Source organism: Bombina bombina, chromosome 4 (genome assembly GCF_027579735.1).
Source record: "Bombina bombina isolate aBomBom1 chromosome 4, aBomBom1.pri, whole genome shotgun sequence".
NCBI lineage: Eukaryota > Metazoa > Chordata > Amphibia > Anura > Bombinatoridae > Bombina > Bombina bombina.
In genome coordinates, this window is record NC_069502.1 from 851597459 (window position 1) to 851610366 (window position 12908).

A 12908-nucleotide genomic window follows, 5' to 3' on the forward strand; every position below is an offset into this window, starting at 1 on the left:
ATCATAGAATAAACATCAAACTCTTAGTGCTCTGATTTGTTTAAAGATGCAGTCTAGTCCAAAACAAACTTTCATTATTCAGATAGGGCATGTCATTTTAAACAATCTTCCAATGTTCCAAGTAAATTTTCCAATTTACTTTGATCACCAATTTTGCTTTGTTCTTTTGGTATTCTTAGTTGAAAGCTAAATCTAGGAGGTTCATATGCTAATTTCTAAGCCCTTGAAGGCCACCTCTTAGCTCAGGGCAATTTGACAGTTTTTCACCACTAGAGGGTGTTAGTTCATGTGTTTCATATAGATAACACTGTGCTCACGCACGTGGAGTTACTATGAGCCAGCACTGATTGGCTAAAATGCAAGTCTGTCAAAAGAACTGAAATAAGGGGGCAGTTTACAGAGGCTTAGATACAAGGTAATCCCAGAGTTAAAAAGTGTAATTATATTATTGTGTTGGTTATGCAAAACTAGGGAATGGGTAATAAAGGGATTACCTATCTTTTAAAACAATAAATATTCTGGTGTAGACTGTCCCTTTAACGTCAGGATTAAGGGTAAAAGAGCATTACACAACAGTTTTAGACCCTATATTTGAAGAATGATCTCTCTGCGGGCAGGGATTCCATGTTAAAACCTTTGCAGCCTTGCTTTTCTTCACTACCCTGAGACCTTTGAAACCTAGGTTTTCATGATAGTCTGTTTGGTAAAGATGTGGTATGCAATTATCTAAGTGTTCAAGGCAGTTGATATTTTTTATATCATTCTGATAGCTATTTTTTCTGCGAGGAACTGTGCTCCCTGTTGACCCCAAATCATGCCAGTATGCAATCTGGCAACACTTGTACTGTCTTCACAGGACGGTTTGCATCAGATCATCAGATTAGCAGTGTTCAACTTGAGATATATCAATTGCAAACGCATTGGAATTCCAAAAACACAGTTTTGTGGTATCAACAAAAGACTGTGATGTAGATCTTTTCCCAGAACCTGTGATCTTCCTTTGCTCTAGATGCCTTGGTGATATCTTGGAGGATCGCACAGGAGTTGAGCTTTCTTCAGATTACTGTTCTGCCTCAAGTTCTAAAAGAAGATAAGCATAAAATGTTTCTTCTGACTCCAGCCTGGCCAAGATGGAGATGGTTTCAAGATGCAGTTCTTCTTGAAGGGTAGGCTGACTTTTGTCTCCCCCATTTCAATTACCTTCTGCCCCAGGTTAGTTTTGTTTCCATGAGTTGAACATGCTTGCACTGACAGCCTGGATGCAGAGACTTTTTTCTTTCTGAAGAACAATTAGCTTTATGTGATCTTTCTCTCTGTTGTATGTCCTGAGCTGTATGGGAATGGAATGCTTTTTACCAGGTGTTGGCCAATGTTGGCTAATTATTTGAAAAGAAAGCTGCTTGCTACATTTTCTTATCTATTTTCTGAATTCTTTCAAGAGGACACTCTTTTTATTTTATCAACACTATGATGAGTTGACACAAAGGTGTGATATTACTAAAGAAAAGGCATTACACAAGGCACTGCTGAGATTCGAACTCAGGATCTCCTGTTTACTAGACAGGCGCTTTAACCATCTAAGCCACAGCACCTAATGTACCATTGATGTTGCCATGTCGAAAAATCATTGCATTTAAAAATATGAAAATTTCATTTCAAAAAGGATACAAAATGTAAAACTTTGAAACATATCACTAATAGAACATGATATGAGTGCAAAGTTAAAATATCAGGTGCATTATTCCATATCCCTATAGCTGAGCAACAGCTACTACAAACTATCTGCTGACAATGCTCAGCATAGAGTACAACAGCGTCTGTTTCCACAAATTTAATTTTTTGGTCTGCATATAATTACAGAAAGCTGCTTTATATCTTTGGACTACAAGACTGCAAACCTAGTCATTTTTAAGTAGTTAACTTCATGTGAAGGATATTAAACACAGGAAAGAATCATTTTTGATTTTCCTTTTTGATTATACTTTCCCAGACATATAAAACCAATTGTTTACCTATAATAATGTGACTCGTTGGTCTAGGGGTATGATTCTCGATTTGGGTGCGAGAGGTCCCGAGTTCAAATCCCGGACGAGCCCATGTTTTAAATTCTCTTCACCATGTATAGAATATGTTCTTTCTAAGATACATTAGCAACGCTAAATCTACTGAAAGGATATCAAAGTACGAAAACATATAGTACTCAGAGGAAAGAAGACAAAACTGATGTGGCTATTAAAGCTTAGTAAAATTCTCTGGCCAATTAGAATATCATGTTTTCTGGAAAAGATACACTAACAGACACTTTTAAGATTTATTCTAAGCAACTTGTACCTACTGGACAGGCAATTTAACCAACAAAATCAAAGCAGCAACACAGAATTCATCCCAAAACATAGGGTTGCTCCACAGAACTAATTCCTACATTTTGCTCATTAATAATAGAATTTATGAACCCATGGATTGAATTTGATGGGACAAATTCCTCATGCTGCCCATTCTGGTGTATATTTTAGTGATAACTGTGTTTCTTTAGATGAGGAAATTGCTTTAGGCAATTCTTTTTTTCGGTACACATCATAGAATAAACATCAAACTCTTAGTGCTCTGATTTGTTTAAAGATGCAGTCTAGTCCAAAACAAACTTTCATTATTCAGATAGGGCATGTCATTTGAAACAATCTTCCAATGTTCCAAGTAAATTTTTCAACTTACTTTGATCACCAATTTTGCTTTGTTCTTTTGGTATTCTTAGTTGAAAGCTAAATCTAGGAGGTTCATATGCTAATTTCTAAGCCCTTGAAGGCCACCTCTTAGCTCAGGGCAATTTGACAGTTTTTCACCACTAGAGGGTGTTAGTTCATGTGTTTCATATAGATAACACTGTGCTCACGCACGTGGAGTTACTATGAGCCAGCACTGATTGGCTAAAATGCAAGTCTGTCAAAAGAACTGAAATAAGGGGGCAGTTTACAGAGGCTTAGATACAAGGTAATCCCAGAGTTAAAAAGTGTAATTATATTATTGAGTTGGTTATGCAAAACTAGGGAAAGGGTAATACAGGGATTACCTATCTTTTAAAACAATAAATATTCTGGTGTAGACTGTCCCTTTAACGTCAGCATTAAGGGTAAAAGAGCATTACACAACAGTTTTAGACCCTATATTTGAAGAATGATCTCTCTGCGGGCAGGGATTCCATGTTAAAACCTTTGCAGCCTTGCTTTTCTTCACTACCCTGAGACCTTTGAAACCTAGGTTTTCATGATAGTCTGTTTGGTAAAGATGTGGTATGCAATTATCTAAGTGTTCAAGGCAGTTGATATTTTTTATATCATTCTGATAGCTATTTTTTCTGCGAGGAACTGTGCTCCCTGTTGACCCCAAATCATGCCAGTATGCAATCTGGCAACACTTGTACTGTCTTCACAGGACGGTTTGCATCAGATCATCAGATTAGCAGTGTTCAACTTGAGATATATCAATTGCAAACGCATTGGAATTCCAAAAACACAGTTTTGTGGTATCAACAAAAGACTGTGATGTAGATCTTTTCCCAGAACCTGTGATCTTCCTTTGCTCTAGATGCCTTGGTGATCTCTTGGAGGATCGCACAGGAGTTGAGCTTTCTTCAGATTACTGTTCTGCCTCAAGTTCTAAAAGAAGATAAGCATAAAATGTTTTTTCTGACTCCAGCCTGGCCAAGATGGAGATGGTTTCAAGATGCAGTTCTTCTTGAAGGGTAGGCTGACTTTTGTCTCCCCCATTTCAATTACCTTCTGCCCCAGGTTAGTTTTGTTTCCATGAGTTGAACGTGCTTGCACTGACAGCCTGGATGCAGAGACTTTTTTCTTTCTGAAGAACAATTAGCTTTATGTGATCTTTCTCTCTGTTGTATGTCCTGAGCTGTATGGGAATGGAATGCTTTTTACCAGGTGTTGGCCAATGTTGGCTAATTATTTGAAAAGAAAGCTGCTTGCTACATTTTCTTATCTATTTTCTGAATTCTTTCAAGAGGACACTCTTTTTATTTTATCAACACTATGATGAGTTGACACAAAGGTGTGATATTACTAAAGAAAAGGCATTACACAAGGCACTGCTGAGATTCAAACTCAGGATCTCCTGTTTACTAGACAGGCGCTTTAACCATCTAAGTCACAGCACCTAATGTATCATTGATGTTGCCATGTCGAAAAATCGTTGCATTTAAAAATGTGAAAATTTCATTTCAAAAAGGATATAAAATGTAAAACTTTGAAACATATCACTAATAGAACATGATATGAGTGCAAAGGTAAAATATCAGGTGCATTATTCCATATCCCTATAGCTGAGCAACAGCTACTACAAACTATCTGCTGACAATGCCCAGCATAGAGTACGACAGCGTCTGTTTCCACAAATTTAATTTGTTGGTCTGCATATAATTACAGAAAGCTGCTTTATATCTTTGGACTACAAGACTGCAAACCTACTCATTTTTAAGTAGTTAACTTCATGTGAAGGATATTAAACACAGGAAAGACTCATTTTTGATTTTCCTTTTTGATTATACTTTCCCAGACATATAAAACCAATTGTTTACCTAGAATGATGTGGCTTGTTGGTCTAGGGGTATGATTCTCGCTTTGGGATCGAGAGGTCCCGGGTTCAAATGCCGGTCGAGCCCATGTTTTAAATACTCTTCACCATGTATAGAATATGTTCTTTCTAAGATACATTAGCAACGCTAGATCTACTGAAAGGATATCAAAGTACGAAAACATATAGTACTCAGAGGAAAGAAGACAAAACTGATGTGGCTATTAAAGCTTAGTAAAATTCTCTGGCCAATTAGAATATCATGTTTTCTGGAAAAGATACACTAACAGACACTTTTAAGATTTATTCTAAGCAACTTGTACCTGCTGGACAGGCAATTTAACCAACAAAATCAAAGCAGCAACACAGAATTCATCCCAAAACATAGAGTTGCTCCACAGAACTAATTCCTACATTTTGCTCATTAATAATAGAATTTATGAACCCATGGATTGAATTTGATGGGACAAATTCCTCATGCTGCCCATTCTGGTGTATATTTTAGTGATAACTGTGTTTCTTTAGGTGAGGAAATTGCTTTAGGCAATTCTTTTTTTCGGTACACATCATAGAATAAACTTCAAACTCTTAGTGCTCTGATTTGTTTAAAGATGCAGTCTAGTCCAAAACAAACTTTCATTATTCAGATAGGGCATGTCATTTTAAACAATCTTCCAATGTTCCAAGTAAATTTTCCAATTTACTTTGATCACCAATTTTGCTTTGTTCTTTTGGTATTCTTAGTTGAAAGCTAAATCTAGGAGGTTCATATGCTAATTTCTAAGCCCTTGAAGGCCACCTCTTAGCTCAGGGCAATTTGACAGTTTTTCACCACTAGAGGGTGTTAGTTCATGTGTTTCATATAGATAACACTGTGCTCACGCACGTGGAGTTACTATGAGCCAGCACTGATTGGCTAAAATGCAAGTCTGTCAAAAGAACTGAAATAAGGGGGCAGTTTACAGAGGCTTAGATACAAGGTCATCCCAGAGTTAAAAAATGTAATTATATTATGGTCTTGTTTGTGCAAAACTAGGGAATGGGTAAAAAAGCGATTACCTATCTTTTAAAACAATAAATATTCTGGTGTAGACTGTCCCTTTAACGTCAGGATTAAGGGTAAAAGAGCATTACACAACAGTTTTAGACCCTATATTTGAAGAATGATCTCTCTGCGGGCAGGGATTCCATGTTAAAACCTTTGCAGCCTTGCTTTTCTTCACTACCATGAGACCTTTGAAACCTAGGTTTTCATGATAGTCTGTTTGGTAAAGATGTGGTAAGCAATTATCTAAGTGTTCAAGGCAGTTGATATTTTTTATATCATTCTGATAGCTATTTTTTCTGCGAGGAACTGTGCTCCCTGTTGACCCCAAATCATGCCAGTATGCAATCTGGCAACACTTGTACTGTCTTCACAGGATGATTTGCATCAGATCATCAGATTAGCAGTCTTCAACTTGAGATATATCAATTGCAAACGCATTGGAATTCCAAAAACACTGTTTTGTGGTATCAACAAAAGACTGTGATGTAGATCTTTTCCCAGAACCTGTGATCTTCCTTTGCTCTAGATGCTTTGGTGATCTCTTGGAGGATCGCACAGGAGTTGAGCTTTCTTCAGATTACTGTTCTGCCTCAAGTTCTAAAAGAAGATAAGCATAAAATGTTTCTTCTGACTCCAGCCTGGCAGAGATGGAGATGGTTTCAAGATGCAGTTCTTCTTGAAGGGTAGGCTGACTTTTGTCTCCCCCATTTCAATTACCTTCTGCCCCAGAACCTGTGATCTTCCTTTGCTCTAGATGCCTTGGTGATCTCTTGGAGGATCGCACAGGAGTTGAGCTTTCTTCAGATTACTGTTCTGCCTCAAGTTCTAAAAGAAGATAAGCATAAAATGTTTCTTCTGACTCCAGCCTGGCCAAGATGGAGATGGTTTCAAGATGCAGTTCTTCTTGAAGGGTAGGCTGACTTTTGTCTCCCCCATTTCAATTACCTTCTGCCCCAGGTTAGTTTTGTTTCCATGAGTTGAACGTGCTTGCACTGACAGCCTGGATGCAGAGACTTTTTTCTTTCTGAAGAACAATTAGCTTTATGTGATCTTTCTCTCTGTTGTATGTCCTGAGCTGTATGGGAATGGAATGCTTTTTACCAGGTGTTGGCCAATGTTGGCTAATTATTTGAAAAGAAAGCTGCTTGCTAAATGTTCTTATCTATTTTCTGAATTCTTTCAAGAGGACACTCTTTTTATTTTATCAACACTATGATGAGTTGACACAAAGGTGTGATATTACTAAAGAAAAGGCATTACACAAGGAACTGCTGAGATTCGAACTCAAGATCTCCTGTTTACTAGACAGGCACTTTAACCAGCTAAGCCACCGCACCTAATGTATCATTGATGTTGCCATGTCGAAAAATCATTGCATTTAAAAATGTGAAAATTTCATTTCAAAAAGGATTTAAAATGTAAAACTTTGAAACATATCACTAATAGAACATGATATGAGTGCAAAGGTAAAATATCAGGTGCATTATTCCATATCCCTATAGCTGAGCAACAGCTACTACAAACTATCTGCTGACAATGCCCAGCATAGAGTACGACAGCGTCTGTTTCCACAAATTTAATTTGTTGGTCTGCATATAATTACAGATACTTTCCCAGACATATAAAACCAATTGTTTACCTATAATAAAGTGGCTTGTTGGTCTAGGGGTATGATTCTCGCTTTGGGTGCGAGAGGTCCCGCGTTCAAATCCCGGACGATCCCATGTTTTAAATACTCTTCACCATGTATAGAATATGTTCTTTCTAAGATACATTAGCAACGCTAGATCTACTGAAAGGATGTCAAAGTACGAAAACATATAGTACTCAGAGGAAAGAAGACAAAACTGATGTGGCTATTAAAGCTTAGTAAAATTCTCTGGCCAATTAGAATATCATGTTTTCTGGAAAAGATACACTAACAGACACTTTTAAGATTTATTCTAAGCAACTTGTACCTACTGGACATGCAATTCAACCAACAAAATCAAAGCAGCAACACAGAATTCATCCCAAAACATAGGGTTGCTCCACAGAACTAATTCCTACATTTTGCTCATTAATAATAGAATTTATGAACCCATGGATTGAATTTGATGGGACAAATTCCTCATGCTGCCCATTCTGGTGTATATTTTAGTGATAACTGTGTTTCTTTAGGTGAGGAAATTGCTTTAGGCAATTCTTTTTTTTTGGTACACATCATAGAATAAACATCAAACTCTTAGTGCTCTGATTTGTTTAAAGATGCAGTCTAGTCCAAAACAAACTTTCATTATTCAGATAGGGCATGTCATTTTAAACAATCTTCCAATGTTCCAAGTAAATTTTCCAATTTACTTTGATCACCAATTTTGCTTTGTTCTTTTGGTATTCTTAGTTGAAAGCTAAATCTAGGAGGTTCATATGCTAATTTCTAAGCCCTTGAAGGCCACCTCTTAGCTCAGGGCAATTTTAGAGTTTTTCACCACTAGAGGGTGTTAGTTCATGTGTTTCATATAGATAACACTGTGCTCACGCACGTGGAGTTACTATGAGCCAGCACTGATTGGCTAAAATGCAAGTCTGTCAAAAGAACTGAATTAAGGGGGCAGTTTACAGAGGCTTAGATACAAGGTAATCCCAGAGTTAAAAAGTGCAATTATATTATTGTGTTGGTTATGCAAAACTAGGGAATGGGTAATAAAGGGATTACCTATCTTTTAAAACAATAAATATTCTGGTGTAGACTGTCCCTTTAACGTCAGGATTAAGGGTAAAAGAGCATTACACAACAGTTTTAGACCCTATATTTGAAGAATGATCTCTCTGCGGGCAGGGATTCCATGTTAAAACCTTTGCAGCCTTGCTTTTCTTCACTACCCTGAGACCTTTGAAACCTAGGTTTTCATGATAGTCTGTTTGGTAAAGATGTGGTAAGCAATTATCTAAGTGTTCAAGGCAGTTGATATTTTTTATATCATTCTAATAGCTATTTTTTCTGCGAGGAACTGTGCTCCCTGTTGACCCCAAATCATGCCAGTATGCAATCTGGCAACACTTGTACTGTCTTCACAGGACGGTTTGCATCAGATCATCAGATTAGCAGTGTTCAACTTGAGATATATCAATTGCAAACGCATTGGAATTCCAAAAACACAGTTTTGTGGTATCAACAAAAGACTGTGATGTAGATCTTTTCCCAGAACCTGTGATCTTCCTTTGCTCTAGATGCCTTGGTGATCTCTTGGAGGATCGCACAGGAGTTGAGCTTTCTTCAGATTACTGTTCTGCCTCAAGTTCTAAAAGAAGATAAGCATAAAATGTTTCTTCTGACTCCAGCCTGGCCAAGATGGAGATGGTTTCAAGATGCAGTTCTTCTTGAAGGGTAGGCTGACTTTTGTCTCCCCCATTTCAATTACCTTCTGCCCCAGAACCTGTGATCTTCCTTTGCTCTAGATGCCTTGGTGATCTCTTGGAGGATCGCACAGGAGTTGAGCTTTCTTCAGATTACTGTTCTGCCTCAAGTTCTAAAAGAAGATAAGCATAAAATGTTTCTTCTGACTCCAGCCTGGCCAAGATGGAGATGGTTTCAAGATGCAGTTCTTCTTGAAGGGTAGGCTGACTTTTGTCTCCCCCATTTCAATTACCTTCTGCCCCAGGTTAGTTTTGTTTCCATGAGTTGAACGTGCTTGCACTGACAGCCTGGATGCAGAGACTTTTTTCTTTCTGAAGAACAATTAGCTTTATGTGATCTTTCTCTCTGTTGTATGTCCTGAGCTGTATGGGAATGGAATGCTTTTTACCAGGTGTTGGCCAATGTTGGCTAATTATTTGAAAAGAAAGCTGCTTGCTACATTTTCTTATCTATTTTCTGAATTCTTTCAAGAGGACACTCTTTTTATTTTATCAACACTATGATGAGTTGACACAAAGGTGTGATATTACTAAAGAAAAGGCATTACACAAGGCACTGCTGAGATTTGAACTCAAGATCTCCTGTTTACTAGACAGGCGCTTTAACCATCTAAGCCACAGCACCTAATGTATCATAGTTGTTGCCATGTTGAAAAATCATTGCATTTAAAAATATGAAAATTTCATTTAAAAAAGGATATAAAATGTAAAACTTTGAAACATATCACTAATAGAACATGATATGAGTGCAAAGGTAAAATATCAGGTGCATTATTCCATATCCCTATAGCTGAGCAACAGCTACTACAAACTATCTGCTGGCAATGCCCAGCATAGAGTACGACAGCGTCTGTTTACACAAATTTAATTTGTTGGTCTGCATATAATTACAGAAAGCTGCTTTATATCTTTGGACTACAAGACTGCAAACCTAGTCATTTTTAAGTAGTTAACTTCATGTGAAGGATATTAAACACAGGAAAGATTCATTTTTGATTTTCCTTTTTGATTATACTTTCCCAGACATATAAAACCAATTGTTTACCTATAATAAAGTGGCTCTTTGGTCTAGGGGTATGATTCTCGCTTTGGGTGCGAGAGGTCCCGCGTTCAAATCCCTGACGAACCCATGTTTTAAATACTCTTCACCATGTATAGAATATGTTCTTTCTAAGATACATTAGCAACGCTAGATCTACTGAAAGGATATCAAAGTACGAAAACATATAGTACTCAGAGGAAAGAAGACAAAACTGATGTGGCTATTAAAGCTTAGTAAAATTCTCTGGACAATTAGAATATCATGTTTTCTGGAAAAGATACACTAACAGACACTTTTAAGATTTATTCTAAGCAACTTGTACCTACTGGACAGGCAATTTAACCAACAAAATCAAAGCAGCAACACAGAATTCATCCCAAAACATAGGGTTGCTCCACAGAACTAATTCCTACATTTTGTTCATTAATAATAGAATTTATGAACCCATGGATTGAATTTGATGGGACAAATTCCTCATGCTGCCCATTCTGGTGTATATTTTAGTGATAACTGTGTTTCTTTAGGTGAGGAAATTGCTTTAGGCAATTCTTTTTTTCGGTACACATCATAGAATAAACATCAAACTCTTAGTGCTCTGATTTGTTTAAAGATGCAGTCTAGTCCAAAACAAACTTTCATTATTCAGATAGGGCATGTCATTTTAAACAATCTTCCAATGTTCCAAGTAAATTTTCCAATTTACTTTGATCACCAATTTTGCTTTGTTCTTTTGGTATTCTTAGTTGAAAGCTAAATCTAGGAGGTTCATATGCTAATTTCTAAGCCCTTGAAGGCCACCTCTTAGCTCAGGGCAATTTTACAGTTTTTCACCACTAGAGGGTGTTAGTTCATGTGTTTCATATAGATAACACTGTGCTCACGCACGCGGAGTTACTATGAGCCAGCACTGATTGGCTAAAATGCAAGTCTGTCAAAAGAACTGAAATAAGGGGGCAGTTTACAGAGGCTTAGATACAAGGTAATCCCAGAGTTAAAAAGTGTAATTATATTATTGTGTTGGTTATGCAAAACTAGGGAATGGATAATAAAGGGATTACCTATCTTTTAAAAAAATAAATATTCTGGTGTAGACTGTCCCTTTAACGTCAGGATTAAGGGTAAAAGAGCATTACACAACAGTTTTAGACCCTATATTTGAAGAATGATCTCTCTGCGGGCAGGGATTCCATGTTAAAACCTTTGCAGCCTTGCTTTTCTTCACTACCCTGAGACCTTTGAAACCTAGGTTTTCATGATAGTCTGTTTGGTAAAGATGTGGTAAGCAATTATCTAAGTGTTCAAGGCAGTTGATATTTTTTTATATCATTCTGATAGCTATTTATTCTGCGAGGAACTGTGCTCCCTGTTGACCCCAAATCATGCCAGTATGCAATCTAGCAACACTTGTACTGTCTTCACAGGATGGTTTGCATCAGATCATCAGATTAGCAGTGTTCAACTTGAGATATATCAATTGCAAACGCATTGGAATTCCAAAAACACAGTTTTGTGGTATCAACAAAAGACTGTGTTGTAGATCTTTTCCCAGAACCTGTGATCTTCCTTTGCTCTAGATGCCTTGGTGATCTCTTGGAGGATCGCACAGGAGTTGAGCTTTCTTCAGATTACTGTTCTGCCTCAAGTTCTAAAAGAAGATAAGCATAAAATGTTTCTTCTGACTCCAGCCTGGCCAAGATGGAGATGGTTTCAAGATGCAGTTCTTCTTGAAGGGTAGGCTGACTTTTGTCTCCCCCATTTCAATTACCTTCTGCCCCAGGTTAGTTTTGTTTCCATGAGTTGAACGTGATTGCACTGACAGCCTGGATGCAGAGACTTTTTTCTTTCTGAAGAACAATTAGCTTTATGTGATCGTTCTCTCTGTTGTATGTCCTGAGCTGTATGGGAATGGAATGCTTTTTACCAGGTGTTGGCCAATGTTGGCTAATTATTTGAAAAGAAAGCTGCTTGCTACATTTTCTTATCTATTTTCTGAATTCTTTCAAGAGGACATTCTTTTTATTTTATCAACACTATGATGAGTTGACACAAAGGTGTGATATTACTAAAGAAAAGGCATTACACAAGGCACTGCTGAGATTCGAACTCAGGATCTCCTGTTTACTAGACAGGGGCTTTAACCATCTAAGCCACAGCACCTAATGTATCATTGATGTTGCCATGTCGAAAAATCATTGCATTTTAAAATGTGAAAATTTTATTTCAAAAAGGATATAAAATGTAAAACTTTGAAACATATCACTAATAGAACATGATATGAGTGCAAAGGTAAAATATCAGGTGCATTATTCCATATCCCTATAGCTGAGCAACATCTACTACAAACTATCTGCTGACAATGCCCAGCATAGAGTACGACAGCGTCTGTTTCCACAAATTTAATTTGTTGGTCTGCATATAATTACAGAAAGCTGCTTTATATCTTTGGACTACAAGACTGCAAACCTAGTCATCTTTAAGTAGTTAACCTCATGTGAAGGATATTAAACACAGGAAAGACTCATTTTTGATTTTCCTTTTTGATTATACTTTCCCAGACATATAAAACAAATTGTTTACATATAATAATGTGGCTCGTTGGTGTAGGGGTATGATTCTTGCTTTGGGTGCGAGAGGTCCCGGGTTCAAATCCCGGACGTGCCCATGTTTTAAATACTCTTCACCATGTATAGAATATGTTCTTTCTAAGATACATTAGCAATGCTAGATCTACTGAAAGGATATCAAAGTACGAAAACATATAGTACTCAGAGGAAAGAAGACAAAACTGATGTGGCTATTAAAGCTTAGTAACATTCTCTGGCCAATTAGAATATCATGTTT